The following is a 13,903-nucleotide window of genomic DNA, read 5'->3' on the forward strand; positions in this document are numbered from 1 at the left end:
ACAGAGGATCAATTTAGACCCCCCAAATTAGCATTCACCTATCATTTCCCAACTTGACCCTGGATTAGAAAAAATGTGTTCACCCACTTTTGCATATGGAGACACACTTGAAAAAAAGATCTAGATTCACAGTGCTACTAATTTAATATGCCCTTTTCAGTGTACATAAATAGCAGCTATCATTTAAGACAGGTGTTTTGCTTTCCAGAGCAATTATAATTTTCCTCAAATCAGTGAACTACTACTGCTTTTTGAGAATATTTTGGTCACACAGGTGTACACTTCATCATTTGCCTGCCCTAGTCCTGCAACACTTGTGCCTGATTTTCCACTGTTTGCGATATTGTTTGCTATAAGGAACCTCCCTTGCATAAACTTCCACCTTGGCCCTTTTGCACATATGAGTCCCCATTTATGAACATACAAGCAGCCCTGCTGGGTCACACCAAAGGCCTATCTAGCACAGCATCCTGTTTCACACAGTGGAAACACAGATGCCTATAAAATGCCCACAAGCACAGCAACAATCTCCTTCTATAGCAATTTATCCATTGGCCAGTGTAAAAAATGCATGCTTGACTCTTACGGTTAAGAACCAGAAAGGTGTTTATTCTAGGCTGCCCTAGCACATTATGCTGGAAACTCTTCTATATTTGGAAAGCTTATGTAATTTTACTGTTTTTTATGCTTTTGGTTGTATCTTTTGTACTTACCATATATTTTTCTCTCATTTGCAAGCTGCCCCACAAACTAATTTTGAAGGGCAGTAGAGAAATTTAATAAAATAAAAGATGCTTAGAACAAACTGCATTCCCCTTGCTGGGCTCTTGTTAGGTCTCCACCCAGCTTGGAATAGGATTATTGTAGTACTGTCCACGCTTATCAGAGGAAAAGAAAAGGTATTATTTTTGGTATCGTTTCCTTCCCCTCCCACCAAGTCTTGCCTTGCTGTGCGAAATAGTGCCAAGGGGAGTTGCCACTCAAGAATGGAAGTGGCAAAGGAAGGTACTTTTCCCTCCTTTCTCCTGAAACATTCCTGAATAATACATGAAGGGGAATTTCATTTCATGGCACATATGCTTCCCCCAACCCCAACTCCTCCTTCCAAGATCCTGTAAGCTGTTGGTATTTGAGAAGGTCAAGTCTCTTCCCATCCCCTTCCACCATCCTCCAGAGAGCCAGTGTGGTGTAGTGGTTAAGAGCAGTAGTCTCGTAATCTGGGAAACCAGGTTCGAGTCTCCGCTCCTCCACATGCAGCTGCTGGGTGACCTTGGGCCAGTCACACTTCTTTGAAGTCTCTCAGCCCCACTCACCTCACAGAGTGTTTGTTGTGGGGGAGGAAGGGAAAGGAGAATGTTAGCCGCTTTGAGACTCCTTAAAAGGGAGTGAAAGGCAGGATATCAAATCCAAACTCTTCTTCTTCTTCTTCTTCCTCCAGGTAACATCCAACTGCCTGCATCTAAGCTGACTGCATGAATTTCTATCAAAAGTAAGAGCAACTAAATTCTGTATAAATAATGTATGCATATTAAATATATAGGCAAGTGGAATCAAACGTTCTGCTTGCACATTTTGAAGCATTTCTGCCTGAAAAGAGGGGGTGGCTCTCTCATCTGTAGCTTGTTTTCACCTCGAAAGAACACTCAGTCTAAGAGGACATTCTGGAGCAGTAGGAAACACAGCAAAGAGCAATGCTATATATTGAAATTAGCATGGGGAAGAAATGATCTCCTTGTGCATGAGCAAAAGAGCTTATTTTTCCACTGGTGAATCTTTGGATTCAAGCCAAAATTAACCCTAGCCAGGTCCCCTATAGTAATAGTTAAAAAGTATCTACCCGGCAAAGCCACAGAAATCATTTATCCTTGGGTTGACAAAGTCACAGTATTCCAGTTTAGAATCATACAATCAGACTCATAGAATTGTAGAGTCCCAAGATATCTAGTCCAATCCCCTAGAGTGCAGGAATCTCAACAAGAGCATCCATGCTAAATGACCACCTGTCCTCTGCTTAAATACCTCCAATGTGGTTTTATTAAATAGTTTTATATAGCACTTTTAACTGCACAAAGTGCTTTTCGGTTATTACAAATCCTCACAAAATCCCATTTACAGAAAAGAAAACTGGGAGCATGCATAAAAACATAAAGTCCTGCTGGATCAGAACAAATGGGTATCTAGTCCAGCATCCTGCTCTTACTCTGGCCAAGCAAGTCCTTCAGAACAAGGACCTGATTGCAACAAGATACGGACACTACTTAATGACCTTACTAAATGGCTGCCTTATCACACACACTATTAGTGAAATCATTAAGTTTTAATACCCTGATACAGTACAGTATCAGGTACAGTACTGATGTACATGTACATACAACAGTATAGTAGTTGTATGATACCATACATTAATAATTTCCAGTCAAACATAATTTGTTAATACAGTGGTACCTCGGCTTACATACGCTTCAGGTTACATACGCTTCAGGTTACAGACTCCGCTAACCCAGAAATAGTGTTTCAGGTTAAGAACTTTGCTTCAGGATGAGAACAGAAATTGTGCTCCGGCGGCGTGGCAGCAGCAGGAGGCCCCATTAGCTAAAATGGTGCTTCAGGTTAAGAACAGTTTCAGGTTAAGTACAGACCTCTGGAACGAATTAAGTACCTAACCCGAGGTACCACTGTATAAGCAACTGCTACTGTGAATCACTATTAAGATGGTTACTTTCTGAGCCGTAGAAAGCTATATAGCAGGCATCCCCAAACTCGGCCCTCCAGCTGTTTTGGGACTACAGTTCCCATCATCCCTGACCACTGGTCCTGTTAGCTAGGGATGATGGGAGCTGTAGTCCCAAATCATTTGGAGGGCCAGGTTTGGGGGTGCCCGCTATATAGCAACAAGCATCATGCAAGTAGCCAAGTCAAAGGGAAGACCTGCTGAGAGCAGTTTTACATTATGTGCATTAATATATTTTTAACAATGCTTATCCAGGTGCCTGGTGAGATTCTTTTACTTTTTTAATACAACACAGCTCTGGGACATTGGGTGGATGGGAGGGCAGCAGATTAGTTAAGAATTGTAAGACTGCATTGAAGAATGCTGGAGGCCATAAAAAGTCACTTTATAGAAAGGTCTAACTGGCTGTTATCTGTCAAGTGAGTTCCAGGCAATGTTCCATGTTTTCCCTCACTTGCCAAGACTCCTGGTGAGCATGATTAGCCCAAGCATTCCTCCCAACCTTGGTGCTGCAGAGGTGGGTGAAATCATCTCAATAAATGCACAGCGATAGCTGCCCTCCCCCTCAGCTCCATGTTTTGGAGGAAGGGTTGGAGTTGTTTAGCCACAACACTGTGGCAGTGACCTGAGAAACTCTACCAAGCAGGGACACAGCAAACACCTCCCATAATTTGCTGTTCCTTGATTGCTCTGCATCTGAAGCTCCCAGAGTGGCCCAACAACTGCACCAGGAAGAGGAGGGGGCGGCCAATCAAGGCCGGCAAAAAACCCTGAGCCTCTACTTCCATGCCATCCATGAAATGGCCTTGAATCCAGTGCTGATCCAAGCATGTTTGCTGCTTAAAAAAGAAAAGGGGGTGGACGGATGGGAGAAACAATGCCAGGCACCAGAAGAAACATTTGTGTTTTTTATTTATTTAAAAAGACAAACCATGTTTTCTTCCGATTTGAAAAACAGGACAGGGGAACAAGAAGATGTTTTGTGAGTTGCACGAAGGCCAGCCAATTATCCCCAAAGCCAGCTCCTGCTGGAAACTGGTTGCCCCCCCCCCCATCTTCAACCTCCAGAAGGAGGCAGCTAAGGAGCCAGGAAAGGCTTAAAGCTGTGTTCGTATTTATGCACCCTTAGACACTTTGCGACACTAGTACTACTGCTTATTTGTGGGATTTTAACACTCTCAATCCAGTGGTTCAATGTGGTCGTAAATAACTCATCACAGTAAAAGTCATAAAACCAATATAAACAGTGTAAAAAGGTGGAGGCAGGTAGTCTACATTCCACCATCACTGGCCAACAAAAGCAGAAACCCAACAAGCTCTCTTAGTCTTAAACATACAAAACATGGGTTCAAATATATTTCTATGGGAAGGCTTGTTTTTATACTACACTGTTTAAAAAGATCCTTTGATGTTCAAATGAGCAAAATTAAAGAAATACAGTAATACCTCTGGTTACGAACCGTCCTCCTTGCGAACGCTTCGGGTTATGGGATCCGCTAACCTGGAAGTAGGTGCTCCTGGTTGCGAATTTTGCCCCTGCATGCGAATGGAAATCGCACGTCCGAGGCGTGCACGCAGCGCGAGTCCCCATTAGTGAAAGCGCGCCTCAGGTTAAGAATGGTTTCGAGTTGAGAATGGACCTCCGGAACAAATTAAGTTCGTAACTAGAGGTACCACTGTAAGGCACAACAGGATAATGTGTGGAATACACGTGGATATATAGCCATATCCAAAGAGCAAAGATGTCAATGCACTCAACACTCTTCTGATGAAGCAGTGGCCATGGGATGTTTGAGTAGGTAACAAACAGTTTTGTTGAAATCTGCCTGATTGCCTCTGTTAGACACCTGGACAAAAGAGAAATTTAATATACTCAAGTTTGCAAAAGAAACAAAAGAGGGAGTATTGGAAAAGACAAGGCATTCATGCAGGAAGTAGCTTTTGACTGTTTTAAGCCACAAGCTGGTTTAAAAGACACACACAACAAAACTGGCACAAAGTTTGAGAGATGAAAACAGATACTCAAAATCCTTCCAAATCATTCTTATACATTGCATACCAGCTCTAGAAAGCAACATGATATGCAGTTTCAGCAGTTATAAAGCAAAGCTACCCAGGTGCTAAAACATCATTCCAACCCCAAACCAAGCCTTAAGTAAATAGAATTACAATTGTCAATGAATTTGAAACCAACTATGCATTAAAACCAGTTGAATATTATATTGTAATGTCTATTCCAAGACATGTATTTTAGGTTGTCTTAACACTCCTAGGCCAGACCTGTACTGCTATTAAACACCTTCACAGGTAGTAGATAGGGCAATTTTAAAAAAAACAAATGAACAGTAGAGCAACTTTCAGTGGAAACGCACTGTGAAATATGAGGTACCGAACAACAAAAAGTCAGAAAGTCAGTTCCAGGGCATGGTGGAATTAGCTGGATGCTATTACTATACATTAAATATTCACATTACCCAGGGGTGGAGGAAGGGATTGGGGGGGTGCGGATCTCCCTGGGTGTCACCACTGAGGGGGATGACAAAATGCTGGGCAGCACTTGCTGTGGGGCCTGCAGGGAGTGACGTGGTGGCTTGGGCGCATGCAGGCTCCACGCTGCCCAAATGGTCTGCCCGCTGCCTCCCCACCCCCAGCTATAGGGTGGCTGAGTGGGAGGAGGCTGGCAGACTCCGGAGGCCCCACGGTGCCCCCACACCGATGGGCCCCAGGTGCCCAAGCAGCTTCCTTCTCCGCTGACATTACCTCATGATACTGTGAAACAGGTAGTCAAATAAACCCCTATATTTGTTTTCTTGCAACCCTGTTCCAGCAGAAAGAAGACTGAAGTGGCAGACTATGTTCTTGCAAACAGCAACAATCTAGCCAGGCTCAGAAATAAGGATTAAGTGGTCAATTAAGCAATGTAAAATGCTACTGAACATACCATAAAGCAAGAATGTACCTGTGCACTGACTGATATTTAGCTGCCTATATTTAATTGAACTGTGGCATTATTCAAATAGCTAAGGCTTGAATGTGAGCTCTTTGCTTCCCAATGTTGTTGTCAGCATCCGTTTGTTTCAAGAGACAATGTAGTGTGCCTCTGGGGATGAGGTCAAACCACTGCATTAGCAGCACCGAAGTGACCTCCCTGGGGTTCAAGCCTGGGCAGTGTGTATGGACGTCATGGTCTGCCCTGACGAGATCCCCCTCTCAGTCTCACTGATTTGGACCAAAGGAAAATGGATGGTGCAAATCCCCCCAATTCAGCCTGCTATCAGAAACGATGCAACTTTCATAGGAATGCATTCTGGGGGTGTGATTGCTAGGGCAAAACATCACTTGCCCTACTTGGCTACGTGTGGAACATTAGCAATACTATACTGTTGTTATGCATGGAAAAATTTTCACTCCGTGTAAAGTAGTTGGACAGTAAACGCACAGACATTTTAGAATCATTTAAGAATAAGAACTGCATATTTTTTTCATTAAAAAAACTACCCCCCTTATTTGGCAGCATTCACAAAAGTTTGCATATGTAAAGCTAATGAAACCCAAAATTAATATGTCTAACTGTCTTGACAGGTATCAAACCTTTCCCCATGGGAACAAATTACCAAGAAAAATACTAGCCTTGCAATGTTTATAATTGTTTACATTTTAAGTTTCAGCTTATGTTTCAATACATATTTTCCAAGAGAAAAATCTATTTTATATTTATGTTTCCAAATCACAACACCTATTCAAAGTCACTATCGTCAGAAACACCTTCAATCCAAACTGCTGGATTAGGAAACTTTTATTCATTGGTACAATTCTGACACATCTATCAATCAGTGCAAGGTAGCTGAAGACATAAAAGGAGCATCTTCTTCCTTGGAATGTCATGTGGTTGAAACTATACTGCACTGCCTGCAGAATATTACCTGTCACCCAGATGATGGCAAGCACCTTGTCTTCTAAATACAGTGGTACCTCGGTTTAAGAACAGTCCTGCTTACGAATGATTTCGTTTATGAACTCCACAAAACCGGAAGTATGTCCCGGTTTGAGAACTTTACCTTGGTCTAAGAACGGTGGAAGGGCACTGGCGGTGGGAGGCCTCATTACGGAAAGCGCGCCTCGTTTTAAGAATGGTTTTGATTTAAGAATGGACTTCCGGTACGGATTAAGTTCATAAACCAAGGTACCACTATAGTATAGCTATTGAAGAATAGTTCAACTGATCTTCAGTTGGCAGGTTGGTCCAAGTCTAAGGTGTGTTACAGTAACCACCATACACATATATGGTAAAAATTAAGAGTTGTGCCCCTAAATGCATGTTTGGGTTAAATATGGTTCCTGAGTTTGAAAAGGTTGAGGACTACATTCTGAGTGCTATAGCCAACTGTAGGGAAGCAGCCATCATGTGAAATGGAAGGAAATTAGCCACAACTTGGAATAATACAGCAAATGGAATCTCCGTTCCATACACGTTACCAGAGCCAGCCAGCCAGACAACACACTCCTCCCTATATTTGTATGAAAATTGTGCTACCAATGATGGATGGGCATTAGTGCCACAGAAATGCTAAATAGCAAAATTGTTCCTGTTGTACTAAATATTGTCTGTTCACAATCCTTGGGGAAGACGCTATCCAATAATGTCATTTCCAGCTGTGTTACCTCGTTCACATGAAAAGTACTCATTAGCAATCCTAGGAGCAAAGGAGGAATCTTCTTTTAAAGCCTTCATACTATTCTGTTAGGACACATTTGCTTGAGTATACTGGATCTGATATTATTGGACAGTCTATAATGCACTTTGACAGTCAACCCCTTGCCCCTGCCTTGTGTGAACAATTGTACATGAATGCTATGAGATGCATTAGCTTAAATAAAATGAGAGGGAGCACTGCATACCTATGCATATTTGTGAAAGAAAATACACAGGATTCTGTTCTCAAAGGTTCTTTATATAGGGGAGACCATGAGCTTGTTTGGCTGGTCCATTCTGTGTAGAATTTATCTAGCAGGACTGAGTGTGAATTAGTCATCTTTGCTGTACACAAAAAAAGTGTTCTGTTTTCTATGGCATGTTTAACGTAGCACATTAAACACACTTATGTAGGCAAGAGAATAAATGTCACTGTTTACAGTCAGATCTCAGATTCTGTATGACAATTCCTAGGCAACAACTATTCCCTTTAGCAAAATTGCATACAATCAGGATATTTAATTTAAAGGGTTTAAAAAAAGAGTAATTGACCATTATTTTTTGTAAATGAAACTAATAATCATATCACTGTTTCCTACATATGCTTAGAAACCAATCTGTTTTACACAGAACCATCAGGTTTGAACTGCTGAGCCTATGGAGAATCATCCATAGTGATCATCCTTCTGAAATTTTCCCCAATTGATGTTGCTATAGTGCAGCGAGAACATAGATCAAAATAGCTAAACACATCAACTAGCTCAATACATAGTGTTTAAAGCTAGCTGTGAACAGAGTTTAGCAGAAGACCAGTAGCTGGTGTGTTTGACTTGTATTTTCAAACAGCTAGAGAGCAGTTACCCATCCCCCATAAGCCACTACAATAGTGTTATGATAAATGTGGGATTACTACAAGTTGACCCTGTGGGCTTTGTTCTTCCTCTCCTGGGCACACCAAGTGAAAAGATTTAAATACACATCTGATTTCACAAGCATTCAGGCTCAAAGAATGTGGTGAAAGTGAAGTCATACACAGGGCATTTGCAAGCTCTCCTGTGTCAAAGGTTGTTAGTTTTTCAGCTGCCAAGTAAAGTTTGATATGGGTCTGTCAAGTCTCTGTACGCTACATATTTTGGCAAAATCTTGATTTGGCAACCAAAACTTGCTGTATTTTTCTCTGTAACAAAATTAAGATGCCACCAGCTTGTGCAAGTACTAGCAATTAGCCTTCAAACTAGTTTTAGATCATTTATAAAACGTGAAATATTATTTAGTAAACAGACCTTTCTGAATTTGGGCTTTCAAAAAATTAATATATTATTGGAAGTCCAAGAAACAAAAGTTTGTTTCAGGATCAAGTGGGTAAATGTATAAATTCTAATACCCAATTAGAAATGGTCTTTCATATGCAATGGCAGCAAAAGATTTTATGTGATACTGCAGCAAGAGGGGAAAAAACTTCCATAAAATGTTAAATGCATGATATCTCACTCCTTGTAGGTTACTATTTTTAAAAATAAACTTTCTACTGCATTATGCTGGTAATGTGTCAGACCAGGCAGATTTTAAGTATATTTGGTGTGACTTCAAAGAAGTGAATATTTCAGACTGAAGTTATAAAGATGAATGAAATTACAGCACACAAATGAAAACTAAACTGTGTGGTTACATTGTTGGAGAAACTGAAATGATAAATTGAAAAAAAATAAAATAAAGATGGTAGGAAATATTAGCTGCAGCTGGAATATTGATTGCTAATTAATAGAAAACCCAACAGTTACCATCAATCAATATGTGGGAGCAAGCAACTTGGCACAGAAGATTAGTGTATAAAACATACAAGAAATCCCCCCCCCCCGCCAAAATAGTAGCAGCACATTTTGAAAGATCTTTAGAGAGTCAGAGCTATGCATCTTTAAATTTACTGAATGTCCAACGCAGAAATATCAGAAAGGCCATATTGGAAATATGTTATATATGCGTGATAAATATTAAATAGCAGCAAAACCAAAAGTTATTAAACAAAAGATTATGACTTCTGGTGAGGATTTTATTTTTTGCAATTAGTCCCTTCTATTTTTGTTATGACTGTAAAAGTCTCTTTGGCAGTACTGTATGTTAAATATTATGATGAAATCTGAAATATAAAAATTGCAGTAGCTGTCAAAAAACTGCAGTTGTCTCATGCCAGAATAAAATGTCCAATTGCTTCCGTTGATGAGTTCTGTGCAATATGCAAAATTATATCTTTCAAGTGCTTAAAATTGTTTTTCATAAGAAATTAGTTTTGATCCAGTCGAGTGGCATTACTAAGTTTACAAAAATGCCAGAGATTCTTGCTTTTAATAGCTACTAATGCTTTAGAATCTAAAAAGAGGAAGTGGATACATCTTAGTAGGTCACGCTAGAAATAATGATCTCGAACTATGCACAGAAACCAAAGCGGACTCTCAAGAATGATTGAAGCAAACCCCTGAGGTGCTGAACTGGAGATACGTTTTTTGCTGTCCAAATAAGTCTAGAAATGAAAGAAAATATAGAATTTGTTCAGTTCACACAACAGACTGTAGTTCAATCCAGAGTTCCAAGAGGATGCCCTGCGACCAGAGGTTTTCATATTCACTTCAGAGGGGATGTGCGCATGGAGGGGTGCTCAAAGTGAATGTAAAATAAAAGGAGGATTCCTCTAATGCAGGAACTTCACATATTAATCACAGCTTTCAGATCAGGGAGTTGCTGTACTGCAGCCTGACTGCAATTGGAATTGTTCCCAAATGCTGCAATTGATCATTTCTGACAGTCTAAAGACAAAACAAAACAAAAACCCTCTTTTGTGGAGGATATTGGGTTGGCACTTTACAAATGCAGATCTTAACTATTCATATTGGCATAGATGCAAACATGTGTAATAACTAATTGTTTTAACATAAACTGTTTTTAAAGGGTCTTCAGTGGCCTCTCATTTGTAATTCCTCTCCTCCCTTTCATTACCTTGGTAATTAATAAGTCAGAGTGTTTCAAATTCTCAACTAGTTAATCTAAGGCCACTAAAGGTCATGGGCACTGGTTGTGCTAGAAATGCCAGTTTTTTCAAAAAAGGTGTTTTAAGTAGACCAACAATTACAAGCAATTTGTTCTGATAAAGTAGTTTTTTGAGAGATCTTAGTCTTTACAGACAGTGCAGAGTTTATTATGTGCTCATTGACTTAATATTCATCCTTTTCTGACAGAACAGTACGAGTTTTATTGAGCAAACATTCCTGAAGCCACCCAATTCCAGCTGCTACCTTTTGTATAGCTTCCTATTAATGACTTTCAGGAATCTGACTCCACCATCCATCAGTCTAAATGGATACATTTGGAATAAATAATTCTAACCTTGATGCTTGCCTGTTTCAAACATGTTCTGGTCATCTAGCAAGGAGTACCGGATTCAAAATTTTATTCCCATAGCATCCTTAGAGTACATCTGATGACTAGGTTAGGTCACCTACTTAATAGATGATTATGATTGATTGGATTACCCATATGGTCTCAGGGCGGGTCGCAACAATTTAAAATACAACATTAAAAACAGTTTAAAACAAATTACAATCACAATAATATGATAGATTCTAAATACACACACACAAACATACAGTGTCAAAAAGAAACTTAATTCAGCATATGACAATATAGATCCAATTCAAGGTGCTTGTACTATTACACCCAGCTCAACAGCTTAGGATACAAGTAGTTGAAAGAGCATCTTCCCAGTGCCAGCCAAGCCATGGTTTGTGATCTGCAGGGAAGGCCCTGCCTGTGAAATTTTGTTCACAAGAGACAGGAATTCCTCAGTTGGGCGCACCCTGTTCTGTAGAGATCAGATTGTCCCTTGGACAATGGCACCTTAAGACTAATTTGTTCTAGTAGGTCTCTGGAGCAAAATGGGAGCAACACCATTTGTATAAGGAAACATTATTATTAATGTTAGGTTTTGCACTGTGCTTCTACTTTTCTTGAATGCTGGACTATTATAGTTAGCCACACTGGGCTCCTGGGAAAAGGTGGGGTGGATGAATTGAATAATAGACACAAAATAATTTACACTAAAATATTCTTCTGCCCCAAAGATGGTTCAGAGGATAACCATCAGTAATTCACAATTCCACTTTCCACAGAGCATTTTAATTGCTTTTTGGGGAGAGCGATTAGGGGCCCCAAGCTTCCACCCTGAAACCAGGAAGGGGCGGGAACTGTCCTCTCAGTTGTGCAGTGCTCAAAAGCACAGTTCAGCTACAGGGAAGTCTAGGGTTGCCATATTTCAAAAAAGTAAAAACCAGGACACACTGAAAGTTGTTGGCACCGCCTTTCAGAAATCCCTCGTCTTTGAAATCCTGGTAACGTCCAGAAAAATCTGGACGAATGGCAGCCCTAGGGAAGAGCCCTAGGGCTGGAGGTCAAGTTGGAGACTCCTGTGCCAAAATCACAATCCCAAGACACTGCCAAATGCCACTGCAGAAAAATGCAAAACCATGGCCACCTCAGCCCCATGTTTGGAGCTGGCAAGTGGATGGAGACTATACCAGCAGCTGCACTAGGCTTCTGTAACTGCAGGGACACCCAATCTATTTATCCAGTTGTGAAAGCTTATCATGGAATGTAGGCTTTCAAGAGGTGCAAGCAGGCCTGGGAGGAAAATCCTAACAGTGATCTCTTTACACCACTTCACATACCTGATACGCTGTGGTGGCACCATATATTTATAGTTTCCAGTTACATTATTATTTGTTATATATGTACATCCTTCCATCATGTAGCCAGATTTGGCTATGTGGTGAATTTCTGATGGAAAGTGAGCTTCTCCCATTGCTCTTACTCTGAATTGGGATGAGGGGAAAATAAGAGGGGATGCGATTCCACTGCACAGCCAACAGGGCAAGGTCTCCTGTCTAGTGAGCTATTTTATTTCATTGCCTGCCAGGGCTCAGTGCAATACGTTCACCCTAGTTTGATTCTCATTATGTAAAACTCCATGTGGATAGCTGGGACAGAAAGGAGATGAGCAACTGAAAGCATATCACATTGGAAGTACAGTGGTACCTCGGGTTACATACGCTTCAGGTTACAGACTCCGCTAACCCAGAAATAGTACCTCGGGTTAAGAACTTTGCTTCAGGATGAGAACAGGAATCGTGCTCCAGTGCCTCGGCGGCAGCAGGAGACCCCATTAGCTAAAGTGGTGCTTCAGGTTAAGAACAGTTTCAGGTTAAGAACGGACCTCTGGAACGAATTAAGTACTTAACCCGAGGTACCACTGTAATGCAGTGCGCTTCTCTGTAAACATTCAATCCCCCCTAACTAGTAGGGAGTAGATCATGAGGGGAAATGTCAATCTGGGGCTTGCTTGGCAACACGGATCTCTTCTCTTTTCTCTCCAACTACCACCTTACAAATATATTTCACACCTTTCCACAAAGGAGCAATGAAATGTACCGTAACTTGGAGAGAGGGGTATTTTGCTAGATACAAAACTGTTTAGCACTGCCACCATTTTGTTTTACAGCAATATTTTAATGTAACAGTATTAAGAGTCACCAACATGGCACCTGTGGCAATCGCTGCAGCCACCCGCGAAAGGCCTCAGTAAATAATAATACATAAGAAATGGTTAGTTCTTCTTCCTGCTCAGTTTGTGTTTGCACTTGGCTCAGCTTCTTGTACAATGAACATGTCCCATCAAACATGTCCACATTTCACTGGATGATAGGACTGGACAGCTACCAATCCTTCCATTCCAAACTGAAGTGTTATACCCATTGCAGCTATTTTGTAATTGGCGCCAACAGCACTTTCTCAAAATTCAAAATGTGCCAGCTGGCTCAGAAAGGCTGATGAACCCTGGTATTGACTATATTTCCGATAGTCTATGATACTTAACATCCTATTTTCATGCAAGATAGAATGTATGTAGGATATTTAAATAAATTCCCCACCTGTTGCAACTGGTCATAGACCTTGAAGTTATGGAAACAGGAAGTTATGAGTAGTGGTTTTATAATACAGCAGCCCAGCCATACTCCAAACACTGGAATATGTTTTAAGGAGTTATCATTCTATTCACTCCTCCACTCCATTTCAGTGGATGTAAACAGTCATCCCATGTGACATTGCTTTTCCATTCGAGAAGAGAAGATTCTGTATAGCAGAACAATCTTCTACTAAACCCAAAGACAACAGAGCAGCACACACTGCACAATATTTCTGTTGGTCTGCTGGATCCAGCTGCAGCCAGCCAATAAGCAGCTAGCAAGAGAGAAAGACAGCTAGGCCCTTGCACTGGCAAGATGACCTATTGTATTTTACAGTGCTTTTATTAAACACCTGAGAGATATATATATATATTGAATTTTTAAACTGAATTGTAAGTATGAATAAATCTTTGGCCATTTTCAAAGAGCAGAAATAAAGTGACTCAGCATAACTGAAATTTCTGCAAG

General features: G+C 40.7%; 1 protein-coding gene across 3 annotated transcripts in view; it reads right to left on the minus strand.

Moving 5' to 3' along the window:
• Positions 1–13,903, minus strand: part of ZEB1 (zinc finger E-box binding homeobox 1) — an 86,413-nt gene that overhangs the window by 61,131 nt on the left and 11,379 nt on the right. The window contains exon 1 of one of the 3 annotated variants that reach the window (XM_077936799.1): positions 4,178–4,279. The exons of the other annotated variants lie outside the window; for them this stretch is intronic. The gene's annotated coding sequence lies outside the window, so the exon portion shown is untranslated. Of the gene's footprint in view, positions 1–4,177; positions 4,280–13,903 lie in introns of those variants that run through there. 3 annotated transcript variants of the gene reach the window in all.

This window comes from Podarcis muralis, chromosome 12 (assembly GCF_964188315.1).
Source record: "Podarcis muralis chromosome 12, rPodMur119.hap1.1, whole genome shotgun sequence".
NCBI lineage: Eukaryota > Metazoa > Chordata > Lepidosauria > Squamata > Lacertidae > Podarcis > Podarcis muralis.